The sequence below is a fragment of the Dermacentor albipictus genome, chromosome 1 (genome assembly GCF_038994185.2).
Source record: "Dermacentor albipictus isolate Rhodes 1998 colony chromosome 1, USDA_Dalb.pri_finalv2, whole genome shotgun sequence".
Taxonomy (NCBI): Eukaryota; Metazoa; Arthropoda; class Arachnida; order Ixodida; family Ixodidae; genus Dermacentor; species Dermacentor albipictus.
This window is the reverse complement of record NC_091821.1, coordinates 190,586,862-190,605,838: the sequence shown is the minus strand read 5'-3', so window position 1 is coordinate 190,605,838 and position 18,977 is coordinate 190,586,862. Positions and strand designations below refer to the sequence as shown.

Genomic DNA, 18,977 nt, shown 5'->3' with positions numbered 1-18,977 from the left:
ACTGCGTTCTTCGGCTTTTTTTTTCTAGGGGTGTAAACAAAATATTCTCGAGTATGATTTCTGAGAAAAACATGTTACGCTTGTCTTATGTTTCATGCCTTCAATGTAATGCCGTTCCCAACTGTACGTCCGCTCAACTAAGCAGTTTCTGTATTATAAATGGCTGCTTTCCGTTATCCGGTGCACTATATACATCATAAGGAAAATAATGAAGCATTTAAAGGAACGGCATGTCTCACATACACGTAGAGATATTTGTAGATCTGCTGTGTTTGTTGAAGTGTGGTACCACAGTGGGCAGCCAGTTTTAATGCGTTACAGTCTTGCAGACATAGTTTTTTGTAGTATTTTTTTAAATCCTTCTCCCTCTCACCTATCGCTTCCCCTTTCCCCTCCCCCAGTACAGGGCAGCCAACCGGAGATAATCTCTGGTTAACCTCCCTGTCTTTCCTTTGCCTTTCTCTCTCTCTCTCTCTCTTGCAGACATGATGAGACTGTCAAAAAAAATGTTTTTCTTGCCTGAATCAAGTTTGCAGATTTGTAGGCTGTTCCAAAACGGGGCGTTTATATTGAATGACAGCTAGGAACTTGTTCACCAGAACCGATGAGCACCCGTGCGTTAATTCTTTCAGGAAGCAACAGCCACGACTCTCCAGCAGCACAATGATTCGGAATAAGAATCCTCACTTGCATCGGCCCCTCACCTTTGAGGCTTCAAATGTGCTGTTAAGCCTTACATTCTAACACAAATGGCTATTCAATAATTTTTTATAGTGAATTCTGAAGTCGAATGTGATCTGAATAGCAAGCATCATTCGATTAGACTTTATATTTCTGCTTCATTTCGCCTGCTGGCATGCTGAAGGAGATCGCCAGACAAGCCACGGAGATTACCTTGGTAAAGACTTCCCGATCTCCCCGATTCAATCTGAGTGCATAGGCAATATCTTTTCCCTAACACTATTGTTCATATTAACGCCCAATAATTGCCTCGATTCCTTTTCTCGGAAAGTCCACTGGTTCACGTGGGGCATGGTGCAGCTTTCAAAAGAAACATGCATACCGGTCGAGAGTTTTCATTTTTTCAATCAGTGCATTTAGAACATACTTTTTCTCTTGCATATACGTCATGGAGATATATGCCTATGCACCCTTAGATTTAATTAGAAGTATATTGGTCATCTGCATCTCTTCGCGCCACGCAGTTAATGAACCTCGTTTATTTCACTCTAATATTATTTTCTTTGATCATTGTCCCTGATCAATATTCCACGAAGAACTGCGCGTCAAATGACACGATACTAAGAACGACAGAAAGCTGAGCTAGTTGGTAAGGATTCATTATGCAAAATAGAATTGAGTGAAGTCCTGTCTGCACGCCTCACTTCTATTTTGCATAATTATACGATACTAATAAAATTTTCTTACGTAGCTTAATGTTGCAGATAGGCGACCACTGTGGCAAAAATTACGTGCTGCATATAGAAACCAATATTAAAGACAGCAGCTCACAATTGGTACCGGCCGACAAGAGTCGCGGGCGCACCAATGCAAGTAAAACCATGAAAAAATTTACTGCACATACTTTTTGCAAGAAAAACTGGGTGTCCGCCAGAGTCCGCGCAACGAACGCGCGCTGGCTAGCAGGCGACGCATTTGACAACGACGGCAAAATTGAAGACGTCGTGTTGTATAGCACATGCCTGAAATATATATACGTAGCAAAAATGTGTTAATAAAAATTTGCGATGGAAATGAAGCACTATTATCAGAGCGTACGCGCAATCGGTCTCAGGGCCCGCAGCGAAATCACGTTGAATATGCCGCGATGCGCGTCTCCACCCCTATCCAGTTCGATCACAGCGCCCTCGCAAAATTTTTCCACACGTGGCGCCTGAGCGAGAGAGCACCGTTCGGTCCATGCGGCTATAGTCGAGTACACTCTAGGGCAAGCAAACTATCGCAGTTGGCAGCGCCGGGGCGCTGATGACATTCCAATTACTATCAGCCAGTATCGCTCTTTAGTGCCTTATCGATCCGCGTGGAACCATTATGAACCGTGATCAGCCGTACTCCGGCGGCGGCTGCGTATGGCGCGGCGGCGCGGACCTAATCTTGAAAGCACCTGCGAAGCGGACGGAGCTGATAGCTTCGCGCGCTGTGCTCTAGCCGCTTCGCGTTGAAAAGAGACACGTGGGCCCATATATTTAAAGTGATGTGAGAAAAGGAAGGGTGCGGCATGTACTGAGAGCTTCGTGAGCGCTCTGTTCTCGCCGCTGCGTTCGCGAGGAAGCGACAGGCAGCGTGAAGGTAAAGTCGCTCGCTGCTGCGGCCTATATCTTGAAAACGATCGCCTCACGGGACGGACGGCCGCACGGTTTTTCTCGGTGGGTAAGCACAGAAATGCTTACGCGTTTAAAATAATGGCGCGCCGACCAGCACAGAAGGCTTAAATGGACTGACAATCATCACGGTGCCGATTTTTTTTAATGCAATGGAGAAATTACCCGTCAAGGTGTCTAATGATGAAGTGGTAACTCGGAAAACGCCGTGGACCATTTTTGATCCGAATTTTTCGATCTGCAGGGAGGATGCAGTCTTTCAATGGAAGCATGCTCAAAACGCTGATAGATGAGCGCGATAAAGATTATACGACGGCATTAATGGGAGGCAGACAAGTGCAGCCGTACCTGTCGCAAAGTATTAGTTTGTTTATAAAGTCAATGTTCCTGCGATTCATGCTTTCCGAAGTGTTAAAGTATTTCTGCGATAATAGTTACATATTTTCGTAGTTCCCTGTTCAACTGCTTTGGTATTTCACCAACAAAACGAAACCAATCGGATCGAAAACGAAACGACGCTTTTACACGTAATACGCAGTTCAGCGTGTTGCCGTAGCCATGCGTGCGCTTTTGATTTCCGAAGCATATAATATAGTGCAAGATTCTAATAACATAGCAACTACAATTTTAAGCAGTAATTATGTTGTACTTAATAAAAGCCGACTTACGTACAGTAATCTCATAGACTACATCCGAAGTACCAACATTTCACCTCCAGGCCTCGCCAGTTACTTGTTTTTGAGACTTTCTTTGCCAATTTAAAATGATAATTCCTACTGAAATCGCGAACAGCGGCCTGGATTGTACCACTATAAATCATGGTCATTTCATTTCCATCAACGTCTGACAACGCATTTTGGCCAATTGGCAGTCTTTTTAATGCGCACCAGCTAGCGTTCAAAACACGCGCAACACGTTCCATACGGAGTGAAGTGTGGGACGTCTGCGTCGCTAAAAGGGAGATCGGGAGAGGCAGCGCGTGGGTGACGACGCGTGGGGGCGATTCACAGCAGCCGCCGCAGACAGACCGCTCATGCAACGCTTTTTTTTTTCATACAAACGACGCGCGTTACTCTGCAGGGCCATATCGTAGCCATCGTCGCCGCACAGCCCTTCTTGCTCGACACTGCGCTTTTCTTTTCACGGTTTCGTTCCACCAATGACGAGAGCGGCCCTTCGTTGCAGGGAAGTCGTGCCACCAGTGTCAGCGGCGACAACACCCTAGGGAGCGTAACATCGAGCATTACTCGTGGTCGCTCGTCATCGCCCCTTGAAGGAGCTGTGATTCCAGTCACACACACTGGTACCACGGACTGACCTCAGCAACTGACACAGCGCATGAGCGTAGCCTTTCCCACCTCACGGCACCCTGCTCACCTCCCCCCACCGGGAAACGCAGATGAGATCGCCCACGAGGCTGCGTATGCCGTGGCCGCCGGCAACTCAGTGCATACGCAGCCATCTCCCCTGCGCTCCGCTTTCCACTTCATGTTTACACTGCACCCTCCCCTGCGCTTTTATCCCCCTCTCTTCGCTATGGTCTTTCTTCGACATACCGCTGCGCTCCGCGTTCGCTTTCATTCTTCGCGGCGCTCGTTCGCTCGGTTACGCCGACGCCTCCGAAGCTCGCCGCAGGATCGGCCCCTTAAAGGGCCCCTGAAACGGTTCGGACAAATTTTGCAGACGCGTAGGGTACAGCTAAAGTTTATCATTCAGACCACAATTTGTCTGAAGCGTCTCATATTAAGGCAGCTTCGGCCGATTATAAGTTGCCCTCCTCCATAGCCATGCATTTTCTCCTCAACTCGTTCGCGGAGTGATCGGGGCTAAGCTCCGCCTTCACTGTCTCTGAGTCATGATGGCCCTTCGTGTCGTCTACTTCCGGTTCTCTAGGAGCGAGCGCGCGAAGCCTATCCAACCTCTCCGGCAGCTGCTTGGCAGTCGACCCCAAGCAAGAGTTATCGAAGCAGCGTCCGTTGCGAGCATTCTGTAGCAGCGCCGAACGTGTCTGGTATTCCAGTAACCACAGGCGAGCTGGGCCTTTCGACGGATGGCTGGAGGCATAAACTCAAGCTGATGAAGGAACTTTAGCGTAGACGTACGTGAGCGGCCTGATCGGTCTGCACGGTCCATCCACCTGTTCGCGCAGAGCTTAACCAACCAGAGAGCTAATATTGATATAACCAAATGTAAAACATTTTAAACATTTACAAAAACTGCATGTTAATGATTACGCTCCTGCGCAAAATTTACACCAGCAGCAAAGAAGAATACACTTCGTTATTGCTACTGTGTTTGGTTGAGCTGTGCGCCACCAAGTGGCTGCACCGTGCAGATCATTCACGTTTGCATTTCTGCTCATCCCGTGAAACGGCAAGGTCAAGCGGCCAGGCCCTGTACCCTCGCTTGCGTTTACTCGAATACCAGAATCGCGAAACGCTATTGTGGTAGTAATCCTCCGGTGTAAAGGGAGGGCCACAAACGCGCAAATTCTGACGCCGATAAGACAGCGAAAGTCAGATGCGCTGCAGCCACTCCACTCATCTGCTGCCTTGCCGAGGGACGCGATGTCGCAGCTTGACATATTGCCAGTAGCTACGCTTGCAGCCCACAACGCAACAAAGGCGATTCATGGTGGTCACGAAAAGACAGACCGACACTGACCGCGGAGCTCTCGTCAAGATGGAGCACGTTGTACCAGAAGCAGACAACGCTTGCTGTGTGCCGGAAGTGCTTAAGTGTAGTGAGAAATTGTTCTTATGCATTCTCTTTCCGTTACTTCCTTTTTATAGAAACAAATTAACTAACATCCCAACTATTAGGAACATCATTTGTTCACCATAAAGGTGGAAGAATTGTCGATTACGCGCCCTGGGCAGCCAATCAGATACCTCGCCCTACTGACGTCAATTGGGTAATTTACGTCACATGAGTAGGGGCGGCTCAAAATTCCGCCGAGCAGTGTGCTGCGATCGGCAGCGATGTACATTTTTACAACCTTATAATAAATTACACGCTTTACGCGGAGCACTTAGATGCGTCAAATAATGATAAGAAAGGACCTACTCTGAGGGCTCAGTACGTTTGTACAAAATCGTCAAAATCGTTTCAGGGTCCATTTAAAAGCCGCGCTCTAAATATTAAAAAAAAGCGCAATGTAAGGAGTTGATCTTTTGCCCCTCTGCCACTACTCCCGCTCCGTAGCCGAGTGCGCTTACTGCGCCGCTGTTTGGTTCCACCAGTGCTGCAACAGGCGACAGTAATGAACATCTTCGAGCCTGTGCACATGGCTGGGCTCTGCCTGGTGGACGATTCAGTAGATGGTATAGAGCGAGCGGCTGCGGAGTAGGGCATCTCGATATCAGCGCCGCCTCCTGCCGTCGAGGCACCCTATACTGCGGAGCGAGTATACGGCGAGCTGCAGCCGCTTACTCCGCCTTTCGTGTTATCGCGGACCGGTAGACGCCGTCGTCGGAGCCCATGGTGACGACGAATACCCTTCTTACATGGGCGGCCTTAAACATCGTTAATGTACACGCGGTTATGGCTAAACGCGGTTAGCGATGCTACACAGCAGTAGAATCGGCGGTTTTAGACAAACGGCACAAAAAGAGAAATTGTTAACACTTGTATTCACCAAGTCCGTTTTCTTTTTCTCTCCTCCTTTTGTGTAATGCGTCTAAACGAGTAGTCATTGTAGGATCAAGGACGCGAATCATATATTCTGTGAAAATACATGTGTTGGTTCAAGTATCTTAGAGCGCTTTAAAATACACTCTACGGAGATGTTTCCAGTGAGTTGCCACGTACACAGAGGCTCTTTGTGTGTAGAGAGAGAGGGGGGGGGGGGGCGAGCGAAGAAATTACTTCGAACAAAAGGGTGCAGTTCTGTAAGCCCATATGGATGTCGTTACATCAGCCTCCATCGATATTAAATACGTGTACTGTTTTTCTTGTGCCGTCAGTGTTTGAGCTCTTAACTGCGAACGCAGTTAGGAGCTCGAAACTGTGTTTTTGCTGCGTTCGTCCTTTTTGTCACGGTGATAACACCATCGCCAAAAGTCATCTTCCTCACTATCAGCTTCGCCCTCACCATGGCGTGCAGAAAGAAAAATGTATTTGTCCCCTACAACCGTCACTGGGTTTCGAACTCATGCCCCTGCGGCGATATGCAGTCGAGACCTCGTTCTCGCGTTCTCGTTCTTGCGTCTATAGACGCGAGAACGGCTGTCCTGTCACACAGTCCTGCACGTTGCAGTTTATGCAAGGTTTTACGCCCCACGCAGACACAGAGTGGTGGTTGCAGCGCATATCTTTAAGGGGCCACAACTGCCGATATTGTAGTGGGCGAGTAAAACACTGTGCGCCTCGGGAAAAGAAAGTTGTTTTGTGGAAGATGATGATGTCCTCCGTGAAAACCTAAATTTTGGCGAAGTGAGTGAGTTCACAGTTAGAAGATTCAATGAAGTTTTTTTTTTTAAATTATTTTTACGCACACGTGTTGTACGTAAGTCAACCTAGTGTCGTGAGTCTCTTCGAGTCAACTATAGTAATTGCCCCTTAATCGTGTTTTTATACTAAATCAGAGCTAGCCAAGGTCATGATGCGCCAAAGACGAGACCTACAAGCGCGTGTGCAGAAATTTTGACTAATTTGAGCTAGGGCACAGTGTCTGTATAGACTCCAGACTTACCATTCAGGCTACGCAAGTACGTCCTGGCTTGGCGTTCGTTCGGCGGTGACCAGAACGACTGTTCGAGGGGCGTACACCACTGCGCAAAGTTTGCGATGTCCCCTCCTTAACGAGGCGCTGATGACGTGTACATACAGACCAGCTGGCTCGGTTAATGCTGCGATAATTTACGTTAGGCTAAACATATTTTCCAAAACACCATTTCACGTCACCACATGCCTAGTGAATATTTCGTACTGTTTCCTTCACAAGTTTACCAACACAACTATGGGTTCACAGAGACAAACCCATCAGTGCAGTTTGAGATCTTGCGCACAAGCATGGCTGGCATCATTCAGAGGGACAAAAAAAAAAAACAGGATGATGTGAGGCAACCGCTTTCGATGCATACGTCACTAACTGTTTGCAAAATCGTTCGTATAGCGGCGCTGCTACTAACCGTCGTTTAGAAAGCGCGGTTATACAGGGGAACGAATAAAATGGCACTGACGCCGCAGAACGGCCGGCACGACGACAAGGGGTGCGCATCTGTCGCTGCAACGTGGCCACGCTTTGTCCAGCAGGATCCCGCGTGGCTAATCGGTGTGTCAGAAACACGACGCCCAGCCACCGTCGCTTTGTTGGCTTTCTCACTTGTCCGCGTCACTGAACTCGCGTCTCCGCTAGAGTGAAAGTCGTTCGGTCAGCGTGCGCTTGAAAGAGGAACCGAGCGGTGGCTTTCTTTAGCGCCAACGGGTAAGTGCACGAAGCAGAGAATGAAAACGCACGCTCAAACGGCGTCACGAGCACGCCTCAGCCGGAGGGTTGCGGGGTCAAGCCTTGACGTCGCATTGAGCGAAGTGGCAACAAGGCAGAAACCTCTGCGGTCAACAGCACACGGAGATTTGGTATAATTGTGGCGGGCGCTCGAGAGAGCTTTCTGCGCACATCACATTCCTTGTTGAAAGCTTTCTTCGTCGCGGAAGCAGTTTAGGGGAATGAAACGACGTGTAAGAGATACGCTGACATTTCTTCTCTGGTTGCAAAGTAACGTTGAAGAATATGTATATAAGAATATATACTTCGCACATAGGGGGGGGGGGGGGGGGGGGGCTGACCTGCTGGTTTGTTGCTCATGCCGTCTAACATTTGGGTTGTGTAAAGGTATCAGAAACAGCACAGCTTCCTTGATCCTTCGAAGAAGAATGCGCAGAACATTCTTAATCCAAATCCCTAGGCGTGGTTCTGGCGTTTCCAAGCTATCTATCCTTTTTTTTTTCTAGCTCTCTCTCTCCCACTAGATATAAGCATACTTCAGTGCCTGGCGGTGGTGCCGGCTGCCCCTCGTTGGACAAAAAAATAATCTGATACCAAAAGTTACTGCTCACTATGACACTCACAGGATGTATACAGATTTCAACACACAGCTTGTGGGTTGAAAAAAAAAAAGAACTGTCAAGAGTGACAAGAATATGTGGCCTAATGATCACTCATACGACGCTAGCTCTCACAGCGCACGTTCATGATCCATTAAGAACGCCAGTTGTCATCGTGAGGTCATTCTATATTTAGAAGTCTATATGAGTGAAAGCGCTGCTACTAACATATTTGATACCTTCGCTTCTACGGAGAAACTATTAACCTCTTATTGTTTGAACTTTTAACTGTATCACGCCTTCTGGGGTGCTCCTTCGCCCCGAAGCATTATAATTTCTGTTGCCTCTTTTGCTGCTACATGTTTTGTGCCGTGTAGTTACCTGTGAGACACACCGCGGGCGTCCGCAGCTCCGAGAAGATAAGAGGGGCACACCGCGTTACACAAGGGAAACACGCAGAGCACTTGCGATTAACATCAGCAAAGAACACAGCAGCGTACGTTTTTTGAGGACAAGAGGAGAAACATGCCACATGCGCTACATGCGTCTCTCCGCTTGCCGACACAAAGTAATTAGCCCAGAAAACCAGCACCGCGTGTATTATATGAGTTACAATTAAGTGGGCGTTGTGTTCGTCTGGCGCTAAACGTTTTGCGCTTGCCCACTTCCTCTGCCTGCGTTATGACCAAAGGCATGTGATGCAGTATTTCCTACGATCATCTGACCAAACAGCGCAACAGCAGGACTTCTTGGACGGTGATTATTGTCGTGGGACGAAGTTATATACACGAACAGGCACTGCTTTAGCAGCGTATTTCAGAAGGACTGCTTTTTATTAACTTCGCGCCATATGCATGTGCTCCGTTGCTTTTCCGATCGAGACGTTGTTGTCATCGTTTGAGTGCAGATGCCCCACTTCACACTGTGACTCTGAGTAAGGCCCTTATTTTTCTTACTTTTCTTTGGCCGCAGGACAGCGCAGGGATGTCGTTAATCTGGGCTTGGTCCACCAACTCATGCTCTGCCGAGCCTAATTATCAGTGCCGTGTCGAGTACACACCAATGGCAGGCTGGACAAAGGTCAACCTTTGCGGTGCACGTTGTACGCGTGTCAGCAGGTCGCGGTCGCTTCATTTGAACGCGTCGCCCAGTGATTGTGCCTCCATGAATGCCCGCTCGCCGGACCCGCGAACACGTCCACTCGACCTGTTCATCACACAGGAGAGCGATACGTGTGTCCTTCGCAGTGTGCAAATACAAGGCCGCCAGTGGCAGAGAGGAAGATGGGGAAGTTGCGTGGGCGTGCGATTCTTTCCGTCTCGGATCTCCTGCATGCCCTGCAGCGGCCGTACTCGGCGCGACGCTCCCGTGTCGTATTCGCCTGGACCGTGCCCAACCGCGCCGCTTTGTTCCCACGTGCTCGCTTCAGCCGAGGACACAATGCGCCGAGGCGAGCGCATAGGTCGATAAAGATTAATTACCTGCGGACGTGATTAGCGCCGACGCGGCGGAAATCTTTTGTCCACTCAGAGGCGATTATGGAAACTCCTTGGCGGGCGACCGCGAGTCCCTCCTCGGCGCCCGTTCGGCGGAAAGCACCCACCACTCGCGACCGAGGTTCGATGGACGAAGAGAAGCCACTTGCTGAAGGAGCGAGCCGCTTGACTTGCGCCTAAGCAGCATGTATTGGGTGCAGCAAACTAAAAGGAAAGTGCACTGCCAAGGCCCCGAGTGGCCTCGACTGCTGGGTCACACACAAGCGCGACACTTGCTGTAGCCTTGTCTATGTTCTATTTCTTTGCCTCACCTGGGATTTGTTTCTTGTACTGGCCCCTGTGCTTGGCCGCAGGGCGGAAAAGCCGGTAAAAATTCGGCCCCAATTGCGTGTCTCCTTTAAGCGCGGCTGGTGCAAAGACTTCTTTCCTGGGCCGCGCATCCCGTTTACGACGGTTCCTAGCACCGCCAACATACCTTTATTTTTATTTTTATCCTCCCGCCGCCAACTATTCTTTCACTGACTCGACCATCATGAAGTCGGCAACTCCAAGTCGACTCCTTGAGGAGAAATTGCCGTCAGCGTTTCTCCTCGAAATATACGACGCCAGGGAACAATTGCGCTGTGTCGAGGTTAGCTTTTCTTTTTAACCCCCCTTCTTTACCGTTCAGCCAGGGATTGCCAATTCCGAGGTTGTTTTCGTGTTTCTCAGCCAAAGTGGCCGACTCTTAGCGCCCGCTTCCTGTTGACTGCTTTCGCTCTCTCTATCTTTCTCTCAGCCTCTGTTTGCTTTCCTTGAAGAGGTGCCTTATGGCTTTCGCTCTTTTGTGGCGGCTTATTTTAGTGTCGCCTACTTTCCGATGACAGCCCCATGACGGCTGAAAGACGTGTTTTCGCCTTTTCGTTCCATACTATCAAAGCGCTTTGAAAAAGCAGTATTTGTTTTCGTTTTAACAATGCTATCGAAGCGAGCGCATTAAGTATCGCGGCCTAAAATGAAGCACGAAACCTGCATTCTATGTGGAGCACCGTCAGGAGCAAAGGCCACCACTCAGACGGCGTACAGCGCTGTCTGATGGCATTGATTACCTGCTTACCTATACGGCCGATGAACGTTATTGCTTGCATTTAGCGATGTCCAACTTGACTAGGCACCTTTACAAGGATATGCGCCGTGCCGTGAGACGAGAATGTGATACAATTTGCTTTTCATTCTGGTGGTGTTCTTGTGCTTCAATGACTTTTGTTATGTCTGTTATGGCTGTATTTCTTGTATATATTGTTACGGGAATAAAGGGGTAATGTAAACTGAAGACTATTTACAGGATATATTTACAAAATCAATGGCATCCCTGGCCAATGTCGCTGGAAGTTGGAGCCAGGCGACCAGTTTGTCGTCGCATTCGTCAGCCGAGCATGCTCATCTATTTAGGAGCCGAACGCATGTGGCATCCATGGCGGCAGAAGCGCCTTCCCGGCGCGTCCACAAATCGTTAGCGAGGGCAGAGTGGTAAGGTTTCAGGTGTGCACAACATCACGTGCACTGTGCTGGGGTGCAGATGAGGTAGTGCATGGGGGCAACGGGGACGATCTCGTATGTAACGGCAGTCACGGCACGACGTACCCGCTTTGGGCCGGCGCAGCGTGAGAGTTACTTTTCTATGAGCTCGCGCGCTCCTTTTTTTGAGGAGGCGAATCACGCACTGAGCAATGTTGTATAACGTGATGCAAAACTAAAACCAGAGGTCACAGTGCTTACCTATATATATATATATACCTGCCGCGGAGTGGTCATATGAATTCCTAGACCTCGGTTTTATTTACTTCAAATCCACAGAAAAACTTTTTGCAGTCGGCAGAAATCAGTTTCTGGCTAATAAACTACTCAATGAAACTTAAACCCGGAGCCCACGATTGAACAAAGACTCTCCGATTATGCAACACTTGTCGACGGACTAGTAGATCATATATGTTTTGTTTCTTGTACCGTGCTTATGTTCTCCCCTGAATTCTTCGAGCAGTTGCTCGAGAAGTACGCCTTATACTTGTAAATTTGATGTGTGAAATTTGAAGAGAACACTGATGAGTACATTAAAGGCCAGCCTCTTTCTTTGCCGTCAGAGAACCTGGCCGTCTGCTTGCTTCGAGGTGTGACCCTGAAATGCATGACGGGCTTCCGTCTGACAATCACAGCCTTTCAACGTCATCACAACCACCCTGGCGGTTGTCTTGCTGGACCCATCGAACCGTAAGCCAGTTGCTTTGCTATGACTTCACCACCGCCGCTCCTGCAGAATTCATTACGCCCTCACCTGAATAGCGTGACAAGCTTTCGTACTCATCTTTTGCAGTTTCAGCACCCATGTATTTGTGGATGCACAATATTTTGAAATAAGGCACCAACAATCCACAATGAAGCAACAGTAGAACGATTTTAGCAAAGCACGGACTAACGTAGACGCACGCAGAAATATCAGCAGACGCAGACGAGAACAGTTGGGCTCCAGGTGCAAAATTTTGTGACGCTGTGTTCAACCACAATGCAGATTCTCTTGTTGCGTGATTCTTTCCTGTAAAAAAAAGGAAATATAACAGAGCGTCGCAAGGTTAACATCGTCGAAATCAAACAGCGCGAAGGGAACAAAAAACTATATAATCACACAGATAGATTAAGAATTTATAAAGATTCTTCATGCTGTGTTACACACGTTTCCAGCTTCGCACAACAAAAAGGTACACACGTTATGAGTGGCATGATTTGCCGATGCAGCTTGCATGTTTTGCATGCACCACGTGCCTTTGTATGAATGTATACCTTGTCTAGTCAGTGCAATAAAACATTTCGTTGTGATTACGGCGCTCGTGTTGTCTGATTCTATGGTCCTTTGTTCTCTTTACGTTGTTTGATTTCGGCGATGTTAAAGAAACATTAAAGTGAAAAATGTACTTGAGCTGTATAAATTAATTACGCTTCCAAAATACAAAAAAGCCACTCTCACCGTGAGGAAAGGCTTGGTAAGCCAGAAGAGACGCAAGAACGACAGACTGATAGCGACGCTACCGGGAAATTCCCGCACCACCCAGCCATGACATAATGAATTTTGCAAGCATCTTCTCGGTCTAGTCAATGTCTTATCGGTAAAGATGCACTGCAATGTATGGTAAAGAAGCCAAACGTTGCCACATAGCAAGTTTCAAGAGCTTTTACTGATCCCCCCAACGGTCGAAACAACAACAACGAAAAACTATACTTTAAAATCCGTGACGTCGCACTGATAAACGCACGTGGCTTATGGCGCAGAATTCAAAGAATGAAACATTAACCTTCATTCTTTTTCTTTTAATGTCAAGTTATTACCGCGAAATCAACCAAATAATTCTCAAGTAAACGCTTATCCGACTAAATCGATTTAGTATTTCTTCTCAGTGTCCAAACTAACTCCTCCGAATCACAGTTTTTCATCCTTCAAGAGGTGTCGCCACAACTTTTTTGTTTCTTTTTGCGTTACTTATTACCCATATCTTTTTATATTGTCGCAGTACAACGCGGACAGTAGATAGGGAGACGTTCAAGAGCCGCAGGGCAACTTGTTCAAATAAAAAACAGGCCAGAGACACGCGTTCTTCGTCCACGCCGAATCCTAGATCAATTAGCTCTGTATTCTAACTTCATTAGTAAGCTTATTCTTGTTTTTTATATATTCTGTTCAAACTGATATTTGCCATTACTTACATATTTTATATATGGTTGTCTGAATTGTTGTGCTAGACAAACATAATTATCGTCTATCTTTACTGTAAATGCATACGTACTACAAATCTGTAACTTGTTTTGGTTAGACCGCGCTCTTCTCGCTGTATGCAATTTCTAGGGGGTGCGGACCCAGTCAAGCCTGTTGAAGGCTTTTTGTCCGCGCTCCTTAACTTTGTTAGTTAGTTAGTTAGTTTGTTTGTTTGTTTGTTTGTTTGTTTGTTTGTTTGTTTGTTTGTTTGTTTGTTTGTTTGTTTGTTTGTTCGTTTGTTTGTATGTAAATAGTTCTGCTTTGACCATGTACTCCGACGTGCCGGTGTGTGCGTCAACGCTATTTTCTAAAACGCACTAATGTAGCGGCCCTCCGAACAGTAATCTCACATGTGAGGAAAAGAAACTCTAGAACACTGCATTGGTTGTAAGCTGTAGCTCGTGTGTAGGTTTGTGCATTTTTATTCACTTCTACTCGTTATTGAAGAACATTGCTTAACAAGCGCACATTTCGAATTCGTGTTTCGGGCATTTCTACTTGAATAAGGATGAACAGGAATATTGTGTAAACTTTGCCATCTTATTCCTTTCCCTTCTCATTTCTCTCTCTGCCATCTTATTGTTCATTGTTCTGAGATGAGTCGTAGAATACGTTCGAAGGAGGCGATGAAAGCCATCATTATTTCTTTAAAATTATTGCTTTTCATATTTTGTCGCTTTGCACGTGGAGAGAGAGAGAGAGAGAAACAGAAGACAGGAAAGGCAGGCAGGTTAACCAGACGCGCGTCTGATTTGCTACCTTGCACTGGGCGAAGGGGGTATGGGGATGAAGAGAGAGAGAGAGAGAGAGCAGAGTTTCGCGCACAGTTGAAGGTTCGCACCGAGTCTGTACACGGTTCCCCAGGCCTGTTGACTTGAGGTATTTCAAGAGCGCTTTCGTGGCTTTCTGCGCCATCGAAGCGTACGGCCAGGGTCCAAGGATCTTCATTACCGAAAATGGTCTAGAGTCCAGCTGGTTCAGTGCTGTCCGGAGAGCTTCCCGTTCGATGTCGTATTGGGGATAGATACATACGATGTGCCCAAAAGCACAAAGCGAGACTCTGCTGCATCGGTGCGCGCAGGTTTGCCTAATTATGTTACGTAATACAATGTTCTTGGTCGACTATTTGATAACTCTATTTATTTATTTATTTATTTATATATTTATTTATTTATTTATTTATTTATTTATTTATATGCCATATCTTACACTAACCTAGGCAAATGTTAATGAAGCTTAGACAGTATATGTACATGGCAATATACTTAAAAAAAACTATATATGCTGCACAATTCGAAGTGCTAGAAAGTGGCACCATCGTGCGTTCTTGTTAAGCAAGTTGTGTCTCGGTCATTCTGCAAGCAGTAAAACACCTGCTTGGCTGAGAATCACCTGAACGCAAATGTATGCAACAACGCAGGAAAAACTGTTCGTATTTGATAAAAGGTGAACGGCTCCTCAGAAGAAATTACTGGTGTCTTTTTACACTTTACTAACTTCAGAAGCCGGAAAGTAGACTCAACTCAGAGGTTAATCCAGGAAAACCGTCGTCACCTTTGTTTGTAGCTGCTGTCACCGGCAACGTGGGGAATGCGACTGAGGGCAGTGATTAATCGGAGATGCTATGAATGACGGGTCTTCCAGGAACACATATCACATCAACGATGCCTTCATAAACCTCTTTCCTCAGTTTCCTGCGGCCATCCTGCGCTCACTTCAGCACCAGTTAATATAACTATAGTGCTCTGACGACGGCAGGTAATAGTTACCGCGCACACGTGGAGTACTCGGAATAAAGCGCGACTATGTTCAGTGCCGCCGCGCGTAACAAACACGACACGAAGTATGTCTTGTACGTGCGGCAAACTCGGATGTGCTAGACGAGCGCGGTAACAGCAAGAAAAATAAAGAAAGAAAGAAACGTAATATAACGCCCAATCAGTTGATGCACTACAGTGTTTTTCTTAAGCAACCCAAGTTTCGTCTTCCAACATCGTTCGAGCAGCTCCCCATCTGTCGCGGATTTCAAGTGAAGCTACAGAGTCCGCTGTCAGATTTTAAACTTTCAACAACGCCAAGACACCTCTCACCACCGTCCTCGTACTCCTTTATTGTGTTCGTCAAGAACGAAAAAAAAAAAGAATCGCTGGAAAAATAGCGCTTTTTCTTATAGTGGTTCTGAAACCGCGTATGGAAGATGGTGTTCGGGGCATGGCAGCGACTGAGCCAACCGCGAAATCACAAAGAAATGAAGGAAGGAACGTTACCTAGACATGTATATATATATATATATATATATATATATATATATATATATAATTATACGTGTCTGGAAACGCTCGGAAGACTGCGGCGCGAGAAAGTAGAAAGCATGTCACGCAAATGAACGGGTCATTAGAGAGTCGACTCAGAGCTGGTCTTAAGCCATGACATATAGGTGTAGACTTTCGAAAGTGCTTCTGCTCAGTGAAGCTTTCGTAGCCTCACGAAAGCGTAGTGATAAATATAGTTCACGTCAGCTGAATCAAATTACCTATGAGTAAATGTATAGTTACCTCTGACACATATAATTATCACTGCGAACGTGCGTACAGGTGAATGAACGGAAATGAGATGATTAATAGGGAATGAGGTATAACAATTACTATTGAAGAATGCGTTGCCATGAGAACACTGTAGAAGACTGCAACTTCCTTGTTAATTACATCATTTGAGCTGCCGAACTTGTTCGGACCACCACAACTTGTGGCCACGAATTCTTGATTACAGAGAGTTGCCGAGCCGCATAGACTAAGGTTTCGCAATTTCTGCAGGCTGGCAAACTGGAAAACTGTGCGCATGCTCATGGCGCATGGTACATTATTTTACTGTTTATTCGCATCAGTAACATGTTGCTTTCCCTTGGTTCGATGAAGCGGAGTAGCGTGATGCGTGACGAAGGTGCAGTGAGCTTTGGCTATGTATAGCACACTGCGTTGTAGTAAGTAAAAACAAAAGTTTCGCTTTAAGGTAAGCACTGTTTTCTTATTCTGAACGCATATGACCGTCTGTCAACTCAAGCTATAGTACAGACGACAAAAGAGAGCCCCTGTATATATACTGTTTAAGAGCCAATGCAAAGGTCCGGGTTTGATTCATTTCTCGTTTGTGAGAAAATGACGCTTATGGGTTGAGAATGTTTTCAGTGAAATTTTATACTTGTTTTCCCTGCATAACGAAGCAAAATATAGAGTAAATGAGTGAGAGAGAGGGAATGTGTGAGTGAGTGAGTGAGTGAGTGAGTGAGTGAGTGAGTGAGTGAGTGAGTGAGTGAGTGAGTGAGTGAGTGAGTGAGTGAGTGAGTGAGTGAGTGAGTGAGTGAGTGAGTGAGTGAGTGAGTGAGTGAGTGAGTGAGTGAGTGAGTGAGTGAGTGAGTGAGTGAGTGAGTGAGTGAGTGAGTGAGTGAGTGAGTGAGTGAGTGAGTGAGTGAGTGAGTGAGTGAGTGAGTGAGTGAGTGAGTGAGTGAGTGAGTGAGTGAGTGAGTGCATACAAATGTGCTTGTTTCGGCTATAACAACGCTCCGATATTGCAATAAAAACTTTTTTAGGACCCAATATATATTCACTCACTGGCAGCAACGTGCTTAACAAAATTCGCGACCAATCTGACGAGCTGTCTTCCGCTAAAGGCGTATAGATGAGACGTTGGTGTCTTGATGTGGCTCCCTGATGTAGAGCCTTGATCCGGCGCCAGCTACGTTTTGTTACGTAACAGCACGAGAACGATATAAGCACAGGTGCTTTGCAACCCAAACAGGAATACAGTGCATAAAGAGTATGTTAATATATCGCATTATAGAATGTGCATATAGGGTAAAATGCGCATAAGTGAACAGTCTGTGTAAATGGAAGTTTACGCAGACAAGTTCGAAGACCCGGGCTCGTAGTCACAAAAAAAATTCTTGCGATGCAATTGTTCGTAAGAGAAAATTTCAGCCAATCTTGATGCTGAATATATTATTAGCGAAGGCAGCCAGACAATGAAAAATATCACTTATAAACGAAAAGCTTTCTGAATTCTGCCGCCGGTTTCTGTAGCAAGCAAGTTCGCTATATAATTAGCCGAAAACTTGTCGGACTATCTACTCAAAATAGTGTATTCAACTTTACCACTAATTGCTGCTGGAACGTGGAGACTATCACTTATATTCATTGTTTAGCCGATTCGCCAGCATTTAATGGGAATCTCTAACCACTCAGCAAAAATTATTTCGTTCCGTGTATTTGTGGCGTAACATTTTTGAAGTGACATAAATCGATGGCCTTTGTTTCGTTCTCTTTCTTTCTTTCTTTCTTTCTTTCTTTCTTTCTTTCTTTCTTTCTTTCTTTCTCTTTGTTGTTGCTGCTCTCTTAGTTGAAGGTTAATATGTGCGTACATATCAGTTCGCTGAATAGGCATGCGCAGTTGCGTGCGACTAGGCGCACCTGTTGTTGAAATGTCCTGCTGCAATGCGCTTCTCCCGAAGAATAGAAAGAGTTCCTTCCTCTGCATGTCTTGGCTTTTACGACATGAACTCGCACCGGGTTTATCTCTTGAAGGACTCTGAGTGCGGACGAAAGGTGTGCACTCAGCAAAAACCATCTTACTCTTTGCTTTTTCTTTTGTTAGGTTTTTCGTTTTCCTTTTTATTATCGAGTACTTAACCAGGAAGTCAATATTCTGGTACGAGTACAGTATTTCAGGGCGTGTGTGCTTTCTCTTGAAGGTGACCCTCTCACATGGTTGCTGATTGAACAACACGAACAGAGATTCGCAGGATATAAAAATGTTATGTTGTGTAAGTAGTTCGTATTCGGAGACTGGATTTCGACTCCCGCCTAAGTTATTTCTTTATTTTGACCCGAGATTTTTCACGTTGCAGAGTGAAGGACGCGGGACGATAAAGGCTTTTTAAATCAATGAAGAGCCGTTTCTCGCTACAATACACCAAAACAATAAACATAAACGCAAACGCGTATAATATACAGCAATGTACATCAAAATGCACATATAATGTGCAACAGTACCAACTCTGGATGCTCTACATAGTCAAAAATACTCATGTGAGTGAGTGAGTGAGTGAGTGAGTGAGTGAGTGAGTGAGTGAGTGAGTGAGTGAGTGAGTGAGTGAGTGAGTGAGTGAGTGAGTGAGTGAGTGAGTGAGTGAGTGAGTGAGTGAGTGAGTGAGTGAGTGAGTGAGTGAGTGAGTGAGTGAGTGAGTGAGTGAGTGAGTGAGTGAGTGAGTGAGTGAGTGAGTGAGTGAGTGAGTGAGTGAGTGAGTGAGTGAGTGAG

The 18,977-nt window shown here is 46.3% G+C and overlaps 1 protein-coding gene across 10 annotated transcripts in view; it reads left to right on the top strand.

The window, feature by feature from the left end:
• The window catches only part of Oamb (Octopamine receptor in mushroom bodies), a 785,439-nt gene that overhangs the window by 664,293 nt on the left and 102,169 nt on the right, over positions 1-18,977 (top strand). For 7 of the 10 annotated variants that reach the window (XM_065426749.1, XM_065426751.1, XM_070530690.1 and 4 more), the window contains one exon: positions 12,007-12,133. The exons of 1 other annotated variant lie outside the window; for it this stretch is intronic. The gene's annotated coding sequence lies outside the window, so the exon portion shown is untranslated. Of the gene's footprint in view, positions 1-2,292; positions 2,392-12,006; positions 12,134-18,977 lie in introns of those variants that run through there. 2 more of the 10 variants (XM_070530693.1, XM_070530692.1) reach the window with 2 other exon arrangements.